At 49.9% G+C, this 17,612-nt stretch overlaps 1 long non-coding RNA gene across 1 annotated transcript; it reads right to left on the minus strand.

Moving 5' to 3' along the window:
- Nucleotides 1-2,711: 2,711 nt before the first annotated feature.
- LOC131489282 (uncharacterized) lies at nt 2,712-10,109 on the minus strand. The gene is made up of 2 exons (XR_009250459.1): nt 9,820-10,109; nt 2,712-3,304 (listed from the first exon to the last, which is right to left on the minus strand). It is a non-coding gene; the product is annotated as an uncharacterized LOC131489282 (long non-coding RNA).
- Between the last annotated feature and the right edge of the window lie 7,503 nt (nt 10,110-17,612).

The following is a 17,612-nucleotide window of genomic DNA, read 5'->3' on the forward strand; positions in this document are numbered from 1 at the left end:
GGTCTTCTCTGGTCTTCTCAGGATCTGTCTTTGTACCTTCATGCAGGTACCTTCATGTGCCTTCAAGCTGGCTGCAGCAGGGCCAGCTTCAGGGCCCAAGACCCTTAAGAGGCCCCCCTGCTTGGTTCGAGGTGCGGCTATCTCGGTCGTGAAATTCTTAACAAATTTTGACCAAAGGGGTCTCATCTCCACTTTGCAGGGAGCCCTGCACATCACGTAGCCGGTCCTGCCTGCAGGAACCTTGGACTTCAGTACTTCCAAGAAAAAAAAAAAAAAGTATGTGGGCAAGTGACTTAACTTCTCTGTGTCACCGTTCTCTTGGGTTATTAGGAGAATCCAGTGGCATCGTGCGGGGAAAGCAGTAAGCTCAGTGCCTGGGCAGGCAAGCAGCAGGCACTGAGCAAGCACCCAGAAGGGTTATCACGGCTTCTCGCCTCTCTCCTCCGTTGAGCCGGTTCCCTCTGGCTCCTCTCAGTCGAAGGGATTACCAGTCATTCAAAAATATAATCTGCTCCCTGCTGGCTCCTCCTACTTCCACTCCCCACATCCATCGGGCTCCTTTTTAGTCTGCGTTTGAAATGTTTATTGAACCTTTCCTCCCCTTCCCTCTCCGGCTGCCACTGTGCAGATTCAGCTTACACAGGTTGTTGTAAGAGTTTCCTAATTCATCTCCTTGCCACTTGATCCTCACGAGAATAAGTCAAGCTGGCCCAACAGGAATTTATGCAAATGCCCGTTCATCCTTGAGGGAGGAGCGGGCTCCTCTGAGGGAGGATGGGAAGACACAAGCCGGAGGCAGTGCCACTTGCGTGCCAGGTAATCGTCACAAAGACCCTACTTAGGTTGACATGGTCAGCACCCTTTTGACGGAGAAGAAACTACGGCCCGGTTTCGGTGGCGGAGCTGGGATTCATACCCACACCTCTCTGGCATGGACGTCCTTGTTCTCCAGAAAACAGACATTAGTGGAAAAAACTGGCGAAATGGGACTAGGACCTGCGTCTTAGCTGCTGGTCACGTACCAATGTTCGTTTCCTGGTTTCGATCATTGTACAATAGTTATGTAAGATGTTGGCACCAGAGAAAGCTGGATGAGGACTGTACAGGAAATCTCTGTACTATTTTTGCACCTTTTCTGTAATCTAAAATTATTTCAAAATGAAAAGTTAAAAAAAAAAAGAAAAAGAAAAGAAACCACCTGCCCTTTCCACTACATACTCTGTACCTGTCACTGAACTTTTTGACCTTCGTGTGCACTTGTCACTACTGTCCCCACCCCCGACGCATATACACACATACACATACGTGCACACGCGCACGCTCATACAAATTCTACACCGTGTCTTTGCACGGGGAATATTGCCCCAGATCGCCACACCCATCAGCTAATACGGCTCTGCCTGTGACCTACCCCAAGGCATCAGTAGGAATGAGGGAAGGAGACAGGAACAGGGGGCCTGTGATTTGCACTAGGCTGTGTTCATCCACCCACCCCTCCTTCTTGGCGACAAAAATGCAGCGGTGTCACTTGCGACTTATACGTTGCAAAACGCCTCTCCTCCCCCTCCCCATCCCCAGTACCGCCCGCCTCCCCTCTCTCTTTGAGTTGGCGTGTAACCTTGATGATCCAGCCAAATGAGTTATTTGAGATGGAAACGTTAATTTATTTGAGCAGATGGGTGTCAGCGCTGCTCTGTAAAAAGGTGGCGGTATGCCGTCTTGGCCCAGAGTGCTACAGATGAAGTCGTGGCTGCGTCGCTGAATCACCGAGTGTGAACGGAATCATATGTTAACAGCACTAAGGGAAATGCCTATTTAAGCCGAGCCCTTCCAGAAAACAAATCATTACCCCCCAATTTTTGTTTTAAATCTGGATTTTCACATCTCTTGATTTGCCGAGGGTCTTGAAAAACCTGAAACTCATTATTTCTCAAAGTGTGGTCCAATGACCGCCCACATCAGAGTCCCCCAGGGGCTTTATTAAAAACACAGATCCGTGGGACCAATTCCGCCCCCTCCCCCCCAACCTACAGACGCCCACTCTCAGGGGTGCAGACTCCCGGGATTCTGCAGTTTTAACAAGCTCCCTGGGTGACTGTCGTGCACACAAAAGTTGGGCCCCCCCATTGCTGAAATGGTGCCCTCAAACTGCCCAGGAAAATCTTCAAAACAAAACAAAACAAGAAACCTTGGGATTGGGACTTGAGGTGGGGCTTTTTTTTTTTTTTCCCTGTCCTGTTTTCTTTCTTTCTCTCGTTTCCTCTACCCTTACAGATTTTGTACAAAAAAAAAAAAAAAATTTTTTTTTTTTTTTTTTTTTTTTTTTTTACTTTTGTGGTCAGAAAGAAATAAAGGGAAAAGTAGCACAAAGAGACTATTTGTGCACTAGAAGCAAAAGACGGTTTGGAAATTTCAGGAATTTCCAAGACAAGGGATCTCCCTGTCCTTGGCACTGAACTTTAAGCCTGGCTTCTCCTCGGGCGCCCTCCCTCCTGCCCGCCTCCCCCTCCCCGGCCGCAGCCTTCTCTAAGTGTTACATCCAATTTTCTCTTGAATACTTGTAGTGAGGAAATGCAATGACTTCCCAGGGGACCCTGCTTATGGGGAAGCAGTGCAACGAGAAGATTTATGGAACGTCTGTAAAATATGTGTGTAGAAACTCACGACGTTTTGATCGCTACCAAGGAAAAGAATGGACAGTTTCTTACCAGTCAGTTTCATGGGCATTTTTTATGGGTTTTTAAAATTAATTAATTTTTTCCCCCTTTGTTAGGAATTCTTGGCACAGACACAAGCCCCGGAGAAAGGAAACATTGCCCACGGGCTGTGTGTCCAAACTGTCAGGTTCTCAATCCCAGATCTCTGGGGGCGAGGCCAGTCCTCGTGCGGTTCCCATGGAGGGGGGAACGGCCTGTCAATGTTGGCAAGAAGAGGGGGGTCTTATTAGCAGTGTTGCCACCACGGCTCTAACAGGCTTCGTGCACAGCCTCTTCCCTGGGCTGTCTCCACACCCAGAGCCATTTGCGGGATGAGAGAGGGCCTGGAATGTTCACCGCGTCATGCCAGGCCTGTCCACCTCTAGCACCCTGGTCAACTGCAGGGACCATCCGCTTGGCCTCTGGTTTTTCTCAGCCTCACAAGTTTTCGTTGCTCCCCCTGGGGACTTCGCCGCCAAAGACAATGAACCCGGCGGAATTTCCTGGCCGGAAGAAGAAGAGCGGGGCGCAGAGGGGGAGTTGGGGGCCCGCATCCTGCTTCTGTCACCGGCCTGTCCTGGGTTCTTTCTTAGCCACCGTCTCTTCTTCTGTGAAAGACAAATCCGGCGTGTGTTTTTTAGTGGCGTGTGACAGAGATTAGAAAAAATATGTAAACAAATGCCCTGGCCCCCATCCCTACCCCCAGGGGACAGATGGCCACATCTGTAAGTCACACAGGGGTGGGGGCTGCCACTGGCATCGTCCTCTGATACACAGGACAGCCCTCCACAATCAAGAATTGTCTGGCCCAAATGTCAATGGTGCCAGGGTGGAGAAACCCTGATATAAAGGGCCTGGCACACAGTCGGGGATTAAAATGGTAATAATGAAAAAGGGTGTGGAGAAAGGAATATAGTAAGTGTATTCAGTAAACCTTACTATTATTAGTAGATCCAAGATAATTGGTAGTCACTTCCTGGAAATGCCTCGAAGGATTCTTGGGCTACAAACAAGCTTAGCTAGACAGTGTCATGATTGATTAGTGATGTCTGCCGTGGGCATCACAGGGGGAAATGGCAGCATGAGTGCAGTGTATTTTCTGACCCTGGACACTATGATGTCTAGCATCTGTTTCTGCTCTGACATCCTGTGATTCTATTGCTGTGACTCTGTGAGTCTATCTATAAACTTCTGTAGTCAGCATTATTTGCAGAATATTTAAGCAGCCCAGGCTCCTGCAGGCTTGCTTGGCAGGGCAGGCTGGGGAGCCGAGAGCCAGGAAGACAGAACCGGCTCCGTGCAAGGCAAAACAGAGCTGCTGAGAGCATGTGACGTGGGTGATGTGGCGGCTCCCCACTTACCCCCTAAAATAGTCCCCATCTCTCTCGGGCTAAAAATTTTTACTATTAGTCACTCCATTGGATTAAAATATTGTCTCCAGGAGGGCTTTGTTTAAATGCACAGGTATTGCCTAGAAGGGATAAGCATGCCAATGTGTTAACTTGCTAAATTCGTTGCTCAGCAGAATAGAGCTGAGAGGGAACGGGGCAGGAGAGGAGGTTATTTTTGAGAGCGGGTGAAGAGGTTCAGGGCAGGAGTCAGACTGTACTACACAGCTCCAGAAGGTGCTGTGTACTCTGAATTAGGATGACCAACTCGTGCTGGGACTTTCTCAGACATCGAAATGAAGATCTTATCTTCCAGGAACTCCCACTGTCTCGGGGCACACCAGCGTGGTTGGTCACTCGACTCTAGGCCGTGTGGCATGGGGGGAACTGTGTAGTCCTTGCTGGGATTTGTCCCTCACGTGGTTGCCCGAATTCTCTTTTTGAACATGCTCCTCCCTTGCTTAGGAACCTTCCATGGCTCCCCAAGGCCCACTGGATGAGGTCTCCTTATGGTGTTCAGGGTGGCCCTAGCCTTGCTTCCTGATGTCACCTGATCCACCACCCTCCTGCCAGGTGTTACATCAACTTTGCCATCCTGGAGACCCAGTGTGTACTATTCTCTCTCCCTGGGTTAGAGAAGGAGCTTTCCTAGAAGGGTATCGGAGGCTATTCAACTTGTGTCAGCAGCGAAAGAGTTAATTAGCCTGCCCTTTGCATTATAAAACTCATCTGACTCCCCCAGTGGGTTGGGGCTTGGGATAAGGCTACCACTTTGTGCCAGGAGGGACCCCACTTTGTCCCAGAGAGCCCCTGGAACCCTTGGAGGGAAAGGCCAAAGCCATCCGATATAGGAAAGCACCTCAATTGAAAATAAGGGCTCCTTCCTTCCTTTAGCCTCTAAGCTCTTCAGGCAGTTGCACATACATTACTTGGTAGATCCCCTGTGTATCTCTGATCAACAGGTAAGACAGGTGTCATGCCTGTCCGACAGGTAGAAAAACCGAGGTCCCAGGCAGAGGGCACTATACATCATAAAGGTTTCCAGACAAGGAGGGGCAGGCACAGTAGTGGCTAACGTCTCATGGCACATCGGTGGCTGCACGGTAGCTAATCAAAGTCTCCTGACCTATGTTTTCTGATGTTTTCACTCATTCATTCATTCATTCATTCACTCAGGTTTTTATTGAATGCTTATTATGTGTCAGGCAGTGTGTTCGTCTCAAAACGATTATAGCCGGATTACAACCTGCCAGTCCCCCTACTACATTCCATACGTGCCCTCGTTTCAGGGCTCCTGGCAGCCCAGTAGGGTCTGGTTACTATTACTATCTATCCCCAGGCACAGGTGAGTAGCCGAGACAGAAGAGGGAAAGCAGTGCTCTCAGGGTCGCTCAGCTCCTAGGTGGCGCCTTTGCTGAGGCTTGTCCTGTGTGCTGGTGTGTGGTCTGCCCTGGTGGGGCCTCACTCTTGTAAGAAGAGAAACGGACCATTTTTCTGAGGCCTGCTCTTTGCCTCTAAGATTGGCCAAGCTGCTCTCGCCCCAGTGAGCCACATTCCAAATGGGAGAGAAAGAAGACCATGTTGCCGAAGCATCTTCTATGGGACGGGCATGTCACATATGTTTTCCATGCCACCTGGCAAAGGAGCCGTAGTTGGGGCCAGAAGAAATCGAGGCTTATTGCGTTGACAGGGTTGGCCAAAGCTGCCGCAGCTGGTTTATGGGGAGTGGAGACCCAGCCTTGGATGGCTATGTCAACGACTCGCTTTTTCCCCCCAGACAGCCATGGCTGTCCCAGAGGACGGGCGATAGGGCGAGAGTTTGCCGTGAGTCCTCAGGTCACACGAAAACCACAGGAGCAGTTCTCTTGCGGCTTGGTACGTGATCTTAGGCACAGACTTCTCCGGACAGGAGCCAGAAAGCCACTCTCCCACCCACTGTAAGTCTGGGGAAGTGGGGAGAGGACCCAGGACTGGCCCCAGCTGAGTCCTGCTGCCCACGATGGGCAGCAGGTGGCGCTGTGGCCCCGGTTTAACAAGGGCAGCGGGAAGGTGGAAAGGAGGGGGGGAATCCAGAAAGAAAAACTAGTGGAAAACAAGGATTTAAAAGAAGAACAATTTGTTCCAAAACATTTGCCTTGTAACGGGGTCATCTATAAATTCTGGGATTTCCTGTTTGCTGCTGGGCAGGCTGGCCGGCAGGCAGGCCGCTCTCTTCTCTGCAGTCTGGAAGAATCATTTCAGCCCCACTCCCGAGCCCCGGCCTCCCCTGGCCCAGATTGGCTCTGAAATTTCCCGGCTTTTGTGCCCAGAAGCAGGATCCTGTGACAGCAGGTCTCCTCGAGCTGTGCTCCAGTTTCCGCTGGGTGGGAGGAGGAGCAAGACCGTGGTCTTTTTCAAAGGAGAGACTATATTTGTGATCTCCCTGTGCAAGCCGTGCTGCCAGGCTTGTTTTGAGTCATAAAGTAAGAGAAAAAGAATAAAATGAAAGAGACAGAGGTGGACCTCTCATTTTTACTTGTCATAGTTACGTGTGTGTGTGTGGCGGGGGTGGGGGGTAAGAAGACTCAAGATGTATCCTCTTAGTGAATATCAAGTGTACAATGTGGGATTGTTAGCTGTGGTCACCATGCTGTGCGTGAGCGCCCCACAACTTACTCATCTTCTCCCTGAAAGTTTGAATTCTTCCACCAACACATCCCCATTTCTCCTGCCCTCCCAGCTACTGGAAACCTCCATGCTACCCTTGGCTTCTGCAAGGCTGACTTTTTAAAATTCTACATACAAGTGATACTCTGCAGTGAAGCCTTTCTGTGTCTGGCTTATGTCACTTAGCATAATGTCCTCCAGGTTTTTTGTTGTTGCAAATGGCAGGATTTCCTTCTTTTTTTATGGCTGAATAACATTCCATTGTGTGTATATACCACATCTTCTTTGTCCATTCGTCTGTCAGCTGGACACTTGAAGTTCTTTCCAGGTCTTGGCTATTGTGAATAATGCTTCAGTGATCATGGAAGATCAGGTATCTCTTTGACATGATAATTTCATTTCCTTTGGATATACACCCAGAAGTGGGATTGCTTCATCGTATGGTAGTTGTATTTTTAAGTTTTTTGCGGAAGGAGGTGGCCCCTTAAAAAAAAAAAAGAGAGAGAGCTGTTCTGGTTAATAATGGGGATGGAAATGTCATTGGAAAAGAGAGAAAATTCTTTTTAACAGTCCAATAGGACTTGAACCAAGTCCAAAGCCCAGAGAGACGTTGATGGATAAATGTCTAGAGAAGATGTACACATCCATCCACCCATCCATCATCCACCCACCCATCCACCAATCAATCCACCCATTCACCCATCCACCCATGCATTGACCCACCCATCTATCCATCCATCCATCCATCCATCCACCCATCCATCATCCACCCACCCATCCACCAATCAATCCACCCATTCACCCATCCACCCATGCATTGACCCACCCATCTATCCATCCATCCATCCATCCATCCACCCATCCATCATCCACCCACCCATCCACCAATCAGTCCACCCATTCACCCATCCACCCATGCATTGACCCACCCATCTGTCCATCCATCCATCCATCCATCCACCCATCCATCATCCACCCACCCATCCACCAATCAGTCCACCCATTCACCCATCCACCCATGCATTGACCCACCCATCTATCTATCCATCCATCCATCCATCCATCCACCCATCCATCATCCACCCACCCATCCACCAATCAATCCACCCATTCACCCATCCACCCATGCATTGACCCACCCATCTATCCATCCATCCATCCATCCATCCACCCATCCATCATCCACCCACCCATCCACCAATCAGTCCACCCATTCACCCATCCACCCATGCATTGACCCACCCATCTGTCCATCCATCCATCCATCCATCCACCCATCCATCATCCACCCACCCATCCACCAATCAGTCCACCCATTCACCCATCCACCCATGCATTGACCCACCCATCTATCCATCCATCCATCCATCCATCCATCCATCCATCCACCCACCCATCCACCAATCAATCCACCCATTCACCCATCCACCCATGCATTGACCCACCCGTCTATCCATCCATCCATCTATCCATCCATCCATCCATCCATCCATCCATCCATCCATCCATCTGTCCAGTTGCTCACTCATTCATTCAATTATGGAACACCTACCATATGCATGTACCTTGTCTTGTTTTAGTCTGAAGCTAAGCCTAGACCAGTACTATGGTCTCCTTCTGGGGCCAGTGGCATGTGGAGGGCATGTGAGTACCATTTGGAGATGGGATCCAGAAGGTGGGCTTAGGATTCCTGGACAACAGCTGTCGGGACCTTTAAATGAGGATTGCAACATATTTGGCCAGGGTGAGGGGTACAGTTTATGGCTGAAAACAGAGTTTTTCTCTGAATAAGTCCAATGAGCCCGCCTGGGATCAACTCCACGAGGGCTGGACAATCTGGTCCCAGCAAATTAAAACAACATGGGCACCAGCCAGCTCCATTTTTGAAAACAGTATTTTTGTTGTTTTAATCAAGGACACCACCCTTGTCCCCTGCCCTTGACAACAAGCTCTGAATTGAAATGAGGCAGAATTTATAAGAAAATAAAGCAATTCTTGGTTATTCCAACACACGCTCGTTTTCCTTCCCATCAGCTGCACGATTTAAGTCCCTCTCTGTACCTCATTTTACCCTCTGTGCGCAGGCCTGTCAGGATGGATGAGCCCGGGCCAAGATAGTGTCTCGAGTGACGCAAGAGCAAAGAAGCCCTTTCCGTCTGTAGCTGAAGCCAAACTGTTGTGTTCTCCCAGGTGGGGAGTCCCTCTCCGCCAGGGTCTTGGTCCCTGCAGTGACAGTGGGCGGCCAGGGGGGCAGCATGAGTCCCTGGCTGAGTCTGTGTGTTAACTGTGCCTTTATTTTCTGCATTCAGATGCTTTGAGGTCTTGACAGCCTGGCTCCTCTAAAGGGACTGCCCCTCCCAGGGTTAGCGGGTCCTAGAGACAGTGAACAGCTTGCCAGGAAGTGTGCTTTTCAAACGCGGGCCAACCAATCCAGAGCTCAGATCTCCCACCATCTCCTTTGTGGGGCCCTCACACTCCAGGCCACTCACCACCTGTCCTAACCACCCCAGGGCACATAACTGGGGGCGGCCCCTCTGCCCCAGAGCTCACTGAAATTATTCAAATGAGCCTGCTCACCCTCCCTCTCCCCTTCCTGTAAAAACCACAATAAAGGTTCTTACCCATGTTCCCCCCCACCCCCGCCCCCGTGCCTCCTGATTGACCCTGCACCGTAGGCTGTGCCCCCTGTTTCTTTTTTTTTTTTTTTTTTTTTTTTTCAACGTTTTTTATTTTTATTTTTGGGACAGAGAGAAACAGAGCATGAACGGGGGAGGGACAGAGAGAGAGGGAGACACAGAATCGGAAACAGGCTCCAGGCTCCGAGCCATCAGCCCAGAGCCTGACGCGGGGCTCGAACTCACGGACCGCGAGATCATGACCTGGCTGAAGTCGGACGCTTAACCGACTGCGCCACCCAGGCGCCCCTGTGCCCCCTGTTTCTAGAGACCCGTGAGCATAAGAACCTTCTTCTTTCATGACCATCACCTCCCTGTCTGAACGTCTTACATACCTGATGAAAGCAAATCTGGGTACCCTCACGACAGTCTACACTTTCTGAGTGACAGTCACAGCCCCCTGTGCTCACTTACCTGCAGCCTCCTCTTCCATAACATGGAGAGTGACATCCAGTCATTGTGGGGATTGGGTAGGTGACAAAGCCATTTCCCAGCCTCAAGTCCCTCTTTATCCCACGTTCATGTTCTCTTTTCTTTGTGACACTTATGTGCATTCCAAGTGACTCATTTCTTTCTTTGCCCACCCCTCCCCCCACCACTAGAATGAAAGCTTCTGAGCACCCAGTGCCTAGACCACTGCCTGGCACCTAGTAGGTGCTCATTTAACAGTATGGGATGAATGCGAATGTGCCCAGCACTTAGGTATGCCCACGCGCTGGTTGCTTTCCTCCCTCCCTCATCTTTTGGGATCCTCTGGTGTGAACTGCCGTGGATCTGGGCCACTTGACAGACTGGAAACCACTCAGCGAGATTCTCGTCCCTTGTGCTGGCCTCGTACTCGCGTGGAGGCTCTTATCCAAGACACTCAGAGCACTTTAGAAACACGAATGACGTAAATGGTGTACTTTGTTCGTGGCAGGTGGGGCATGATTTGCTGAAGTGAGATGGTTCCCAATGAAGCCAAACCTGCTCTGGAGGAGAGTGGAAAGTTAAGCGCCGTCAGAGACCTCAGGGGCCATTGGGCCATTTGCCCAGTGACGTCCGGCCCAGTGGCTCAGGTCAGCAGAGATTCCTGGAAGGCGGCCCCTCCTAGGAACCCCTCCCTCCCCTCGCAGCCCCGTGCCCTGGAGCGGTATTGTTTTGCTCCTTTGGCAGAACTTCCTGAATCAAGTTAAGAGGATTCTCTGGCTGCCAGAAGGCTCCTTGCATGGATTTATTGAGTCCCCGCTTAGCAGAGGCGCTGAGGCTGTGAGTTGTATCAGGCTCACACCCATTCATTCGACAGATCCTTTTGAGCACCCGGTCTGGGCCAGGCACTCTGGATAGAGGGACCAGGAGACCGATGAGGGGACACTGACTCATGAAGGAAGTACTTGGCTGAGCACACATAGCACAGGGTCTGTGGGAGCCCAGAGAAGTGAGTTGGGTCAGGACAGCCTTCTTGGAGGAGTCCTGCTTCTGTTGGTACTCGGGACTCCTTAAGTTGTAGGTTACAAAACCCCAACTAAAACAGGCTAAAGCCTTAAAGAGAAGACATTGGCTCGCGGAATGCGCAAATCTAGGAATAAACTGGTCAGCGTCAGGCACAACTGGATCAAGGTGCTTGAATAAGGTCTCCATCTCTTGGTGGTATTTCTCTCTCTGTATTGGCCTCATTTCCTCCCAGCTGTGGCCAGAATTCCTCCCACTTGGTGGAAAAGCTAGGAATTGGGAGCTTTTGGTTGACAGTCTTCCCTCCTACTACTATCTAAGTAAACATACTTACTTAGCCAGTGTTTACTGAGTGGTGAACAAGACAGTGTCCTACAGATTTATCCTCCAGACAAACTTATGTTTATGCGCCAAAGACACATGTACAAGAATATTCACGTCAACATTGTTTATACTGACCAGAGCCTGGAAACGACTTTAAGTGGCCACCGACAAGGGATTGGTTAAGTAAATTACACCATGGAAGACCAGACAGCCCTTCAGAAGAATGAGTTAGATGTATATCAGTAGTCCTCACTCAGGGCAACCTTCCCCCCCCCCCCCCCCCGCCTCCCGGCGCGCCCCCCCCCCCCCCCACCATTTGGCAATGCCTAGGGACATTCAGTTGTTACAGTTGAGGGGGGAGGGGTACTAATGCACAGCACAGCACCCCTTCCCCGCGAAGAATTACGCAGCCCAAAATGTCAATAGTGCCCGGATTGCGGAACCCTGATCGGTATCTGCTGATACAGAAATCTTTAAGATATGTTGAGTTTAAAAGGAAAAAAAAAAAAAAAGCATTGTGGAAAACAATAAATATAGTAGACCGCCATTTATGGAAAACAAGGGGCGTATCTATCTCTGTGCTTGTGTGAGGAGCACATAAGAGAGTGGGGGCTGTGCCTTGTGAAGGCCTGAGGGAGAGGTGCAGAAGAGAGATTTATTTTCACTACACGGCTCCTTTACTGTCTGAATATTTTTAGACCGCATACGTGTATTCTTTTCCTTTTTTTTATGTTTATTTATCTATTTTGAGAGAGAGAGAGAGAGAGAGCGAGAGCCAGGGAGGGGCAGAGAGAGAGAGGGAGAGAGAAAATCCCAAGCAGGCTCCACAGTCAGCATGGAGCCCAGGGCGGGGCTCGATCTCATGACCATGAACGAGATCATGACCTGAGCCGGAATCAAGAGTCGGACGCTTAACCCACGGAGCCACCCAGGCGCCCCATAGACCACATACATGTATTCTTAAGAAAAAAAAAGTGTGTGTGTGTGTGTTTGTGTGTGTATATATATATATATATATATATATATATATATATATATATGAAGTCTAAAAGTTTGACCACACCCACCCACATTTCCTGCCTCCCATGTCTTCTCCCTCTGAGACAATTAGCTGAAGAACATCCCACCAGGTCTCAGCTGGAACAGCTCACAGAGATCAGATCTTAAAAAATTTTTTTTTCAACTTTTTTTTTTTTTTTTTTTTTTATTTTTGGGACAGAGAGAGACAGAGCATGAACGGGGGAGGGGCAGAGAGAGGGAGACACAGAATCGGAAACAGGCTCCAGGCTCCGAGCCATCAGCCCAGAACCTGACGCGGGGCTCGAACTCACGGACCGCGAGATCGTGACCTGGCTGAAGTCGGACGCTTAACCGACTGCGCCACCCAGGCGCCCCATAGAGATCAGATCTTAGAAGTCATCACAGAGGCCTCAGAGGTGCCGACTTAGACCCATCTCAATGCGTCTTCACTGGAGGACTAGAGCCTTTACTGGAGGGCCTCTTAGAGCCTTTAATGCAAGCGTGTGCACGGCACACGTCTCGGAGGGGACACGGCAAACAGAATTAGCACATGTCTTTGCCTCCTTTAGTCATTCCCTAGGGCTGCCATAACAAAGTACCACAAACGGGGTGGCTTAAAACAACTGGAAGCTACGTGTTCACAGCTCTGGAGGCTACAGGTGTTGGTCAGCAAGGCCTTGTTCTCTCTGAAGGCTCGAGGGAAGAATCCTTCCTTGCTCCTTCCAGCTTCTGGAAGTCTCCGGCGGAGTCTTAGGCATTCCTTGGCTTGCAGCTACATCCCTCCTGCCTCTGTCTCCATCACCACACGACCTCGTCCCTGCGTGTCTGTCTTCACGTGGCCGTGTTCTTACAGGAACGCTCTATCCAAACCGTGTTGGATAAAAGGTCTGCTCTGCTCCAGCATGACCTCATCCTAAGTGAGCTAATTACAATTATTCTATTTCCAAATAAGGAAGCCTTCTGAGTTATTGGGAAGACTTCAGTATATCTTTCGGGGGGACGGCATAATTCAACCCGACAACTCCTAAGCACACACATGTATGTGAATAGTTCTTTCCATTTCATTAAAAACAGACAAACCAACAACCCTACTGTTGCACTGATTATGCTTCAAGAAATGTGGATCCCACGAAATATTTTCACTTTACGGTTGAAGCGTCTGACGCCCAGAGAGGGACGGTCATTAGCCCAAGATCACATGGCACGGGTAGGGCTGACACTAAAATCCAGGTCGGCTCTCTCCTGGAGGAGACGGTCTGTGAACCCTGTCTGTCCTTGTAGGAGCTGCTCTTTGTATGTGAGGCCACGGCTGACTGGCTGGTGATCATGAGGGCGTCCGTCAGCTCCTCCGTCCATCCCGTGCTGCCACCCGTTACCTCCCAACGCGCAAGCAGAGTTATCCGGCAGATCAATCCCTGCTCCTAGACACACGGGATCCTATTTCTGAATGTCCCCAAGGGTGTTCTTGGGGACTCTGGGTTGTAGGTGACAGAAACCACTGCAGAGGCATCTCTTGGCTCATGTATCCGCAGAGGCACAGCTAGATCCAGGATCCCTGAGCCATCTCTCTCCCCTGCCCTCCGTCTTGTTTCTCTGTGCGTTGGCGTCATCCCCAAGCACACTCGCCACACGGCCGGAAGCATGGGGCCTGCCTCATCAGCATTCGTGGGAGAACCTGCCCTTTCCCCAGGCTCCAGCCAGCGTCCCAAGGACGGCTTGCTGGCCATGTCCCAGAACCCATGCCTATAGTCAGAAGTTTTTGGTTCTCTGCTTGGCCTGACCTGGAGCAGTGAGTGGGGTCAACTCCACCCGAACCGTAACAACTGAAAATGGGGGAGCGCCAGTTCCACTCGAAGGTCAATTGAAATACATGCGTCCACTGCAGTGAGTTAGCTCTGTTCCCCCTTCACTGATTCCTCTCCAACTCTGCAGGTGCATACAGTGGTGACTGGGTGAGAAGACTGCAAGGCTTTAGACAGCCCCTCCCCACTGCAGGGGGCCATTTTGAGCCATGGACGGTTTGGCTTCCTCTGGGTTTCTGTAATCCTTCCCTCACACTACTGGATGTTTACTTTTCTATCCCTCACCCACAACCAGGCTGTAAACTCCTTCTGGGACCTTGGCTTATTCCCCTTTGCAAACCACCATCTAGCACTGCAGGTAACAAGTAGTCTCTTAATAAATGTCCACTGAATTGGGAATCTCTCATAAGGCCAAGGATATGGTAAGTACACTGTAAAATTTTGCTGAATGAATGAGTGAATGATTGGATGGAGGGAAGGAGGGAGGGAGGGAGAGAGGGAGGGAGGGAGGGATGGATGGTTGGATGGTTGGATGATTGGATGTATGCATATATGGATGGATGGATGGATGGATGGATGGATGGATAGATAGATGCATGGATAGGTGGGTGGATAGTTGCATGAATGGGTGAATAAATGAGTAGATGGAAGAGTAGATTGATGGATTGATGGATGGGTGGTTGCATGGGTAGATAGATGGATGGAGGGTAGATGAATTGATGGATAAAGACATGGGTGGACGGATGAGTTGATGCTATTGTGATCACCACTCAGTCATAGTCTCCTATGCAAAGAGCCACTACTATCAAGGGCAAACATAGCTCACTGATTCTTTCATTGTCTGGCTATCTGATTTCTGTCACACAACCTACTCACTTTCTTTTATAACGCAGGGGAGTTAATGCTCACTTGCCTAGTGAATTCCATTCTGATTCTGCTGCTTATCATTGAGGACAGTGACAAACCATGCTACAGAGGAGAAGGGGCCAGGTGTCTGTTCAGAAAGAGAAGGAAACGGTTAAGAAGTAGGAGCTGTGTGCCCCTCTCTCTCTTCCTGCAGACAGACTTTATCCCCACGGTAGTGAAGATGGCTGGGGTTACCCTCAAGTCACATCCTTCCGGCTCTGTGGATAGTGGCAGCTCTCTTACCCTGGCTTTTACAAGCCAGGAGAACCCAAGAGACCTGGGTATGATGCTCTGGAGGCAGTGTATCATGACTTCCCTAAATGTGCTCTTGGAGACTCAAGCTCTTAGCCTGCCCCCAATTCAGATGGGAGTTGATCCCACCAGGGAAAGCATTGCACTCTTCCCCTGAGGAGCTCTGGCTTCCTTATTCCCTTGCTCTTGTCCTCGTGCCCCCTGGGAAAGGGGCCACCTAAGCAGTTAGTGTCAGAGGGAAACCCTGCTGAGAAGCATCCCCGAGGGCCCACCTGTGCTGGCAAAGCGGTGGTTACTGACAGTGCGGTGGCCCTCTGGAGTCCGGCTCGCTGGACAGAGAGCGCTCACATCACGCCCTGTAGATCCATCGTCTCCCTTAGGCTTCAGCTCTTGCGAGGTTCAGTTAAATAGTTTGCTGGATGCTGAGCAGAAAGGCTCATTCCCACTGCCTCTGCCACACTCTCCATGGGGCGCCGTATACAAACAGCCACGAGCGTGCGTGCAGCTCTCGCTATGTGCCAGGCTCTCTTCTACCCTCGTGAGACAGCTATTAACATCCCCACTCCATGGAAGAGAAAATGAGGCTCAGATGGTGAGGTTGGTGGACGCACTCAGCTCGTGCAGCCAGTAAGTGGCCGAGCCAAGATTCAAACCCGGGGCTCCCTGCAAATTCACAGCTGTCTCCACGGACTGGCACGGCTAGGACTTCACTGATGTTCACTGCTGATCCGTTTTGGAGTTTAATCAATGGAAACCTCACTTAGCGTTTTATTTTCTCTATCAGCAATTCGTGAACTGTAATAGCCTATGAGGGAGGAAAAATAGCCTATGGAAACAAAGATTGATGCTAAAAACTGGAAATGAGTCAGTGTTAGCACTCGCGTGCCCTTTCTGTTTCGGCTGCTGGAATTGAGTAAAAAGCATGGGCCCCTGGGAGATGTGATTGAAGGACCCCTGAATGTTCCCATCACCTAACAGCTCCTCTGTTCCCCAAGATTTCACCTGGAGACTTTCATTTCTTTGGGTCTGAAACCCTTTTTGATTTTCAAAAGACCTTAATTAAAATGACAGTACCTCTGAGAGCGGTCATAATAATCCTTGAGCCTATGCATCAGCTAAAAGCTTAGGCAAAGGAGCTGGAGAGTGAGGCCCTAGGGAGGGGGCTCAGCATACACAAAGGTGGCCCGGAAGCAGGTATGGGCCCTAAAGGGGGGGGTCCCACTTTACCTCTATCACATTTCCACCCAAGGCCAGCTGCACAGGGAGAATATGGGGTCTGCTGTTTATTGGTACATTACAGATCACTCTGACGCTTAGAAGCTCAAAGCAGCAATAACCATTTATTTTTTCACACAGTGTCTGTGGGTCAGGAATCTGAGAATGACTTAGTGAGTGGTTCCGCCTTTGGATCTCTCATGAGTTGAGATGTTGGCTGAGCTGCGGTCTTACTTGAAGGCTTGGCTGGGGCTGGAAGATCTGGTCCAAGGTGACTCTGTCAGTGGCTGTTGGCAACACGATGCTGGCCAGTGGCAGGACGCCTCCATCCCTCACCATGTGGACCTGCCCACAGGGCTCCTTGAGTGTCCTCACAACACGGTGGCTGACTTTCCTTAGAGCTGATGAACCCAGAGAGAGAAATAGAGAGAGGGAGAGCAAGCAAGCAGAAAGGGGCTGCAGGGTCTTCTATGACCTTGCCTTAGCAGCCATACTCCTCCATTTTTGCAACATTCTACAGATTACACTATTCAAGGGGAGAGAGTCCTACACAAAGGTGTGAACACCAGGTGGTGAGAATATTGGAGGCCCTCTTGGACGCTGACTTAGGGCTACCACAATCATTATCTTTATTTTACAAGTGATAAAACGGAAGCACGAAGAGCTCACCTGAATGTATCCAGGATTTTTCATGACGAAGGGATCCTGTCTGATTGTTCACTCCAATATTCCTGGAAGCACCTGGGACAGTGCCCAGCTTTTAGTAGGTGTTCAGGAAACACTTGCTGAATGAAATATGTACATGGATGGATACTTGCTCCAGAAAAAAAGGGGCCCTTGAAACTCAGTCCATTTTACTTAGTGCTCCATTGGATATCTGTAGGGGGCAGGGATCAAGGAACAGAGTTTTGCATTGCTAGACTTCTGATATCATTGACGTTTTGTGCACATGTGTATCCTTGTGGCTTATTGTTCTGTGAATCGTCTGTTTCTTTAAGACCCGAGTCGGCTGGGGTGTTGTCGAGGGAAGGGGTGTGCAGAAACTGAACAGGGAGGAGCCTTCCCCTTCTTTGGATGATAAAAGGGTCACTTTAATTGAAATAGAGTTATAACTGGTTGCCAGATTTATAACTGGTTACCAGATTTAAGCATAAGGTCAAAACCTTAGAGCAGAGAGATTATATACACAGGCAGCATGGTGTATATAAATGTATGTATAATTTATGCAATATTTTTCCTATTCGCGCTCTCTACTTA

Source organism: Neofelis nebulosa, chromosome 11 (genome assembly GCF_028018385.1).
Source record: "Neofelis nebulosa isolate mNeoNeb1 chromosome 11, mNeoNeb1.pri, whole genome shotgun sequence".
In the NCBI taxonomy this organism is placed as follows: Eukaryota; Metazoa; Chordata; class Mammalia; order Carnivora; family Felidae; genus Neofelis; species Neofelis nebulosa.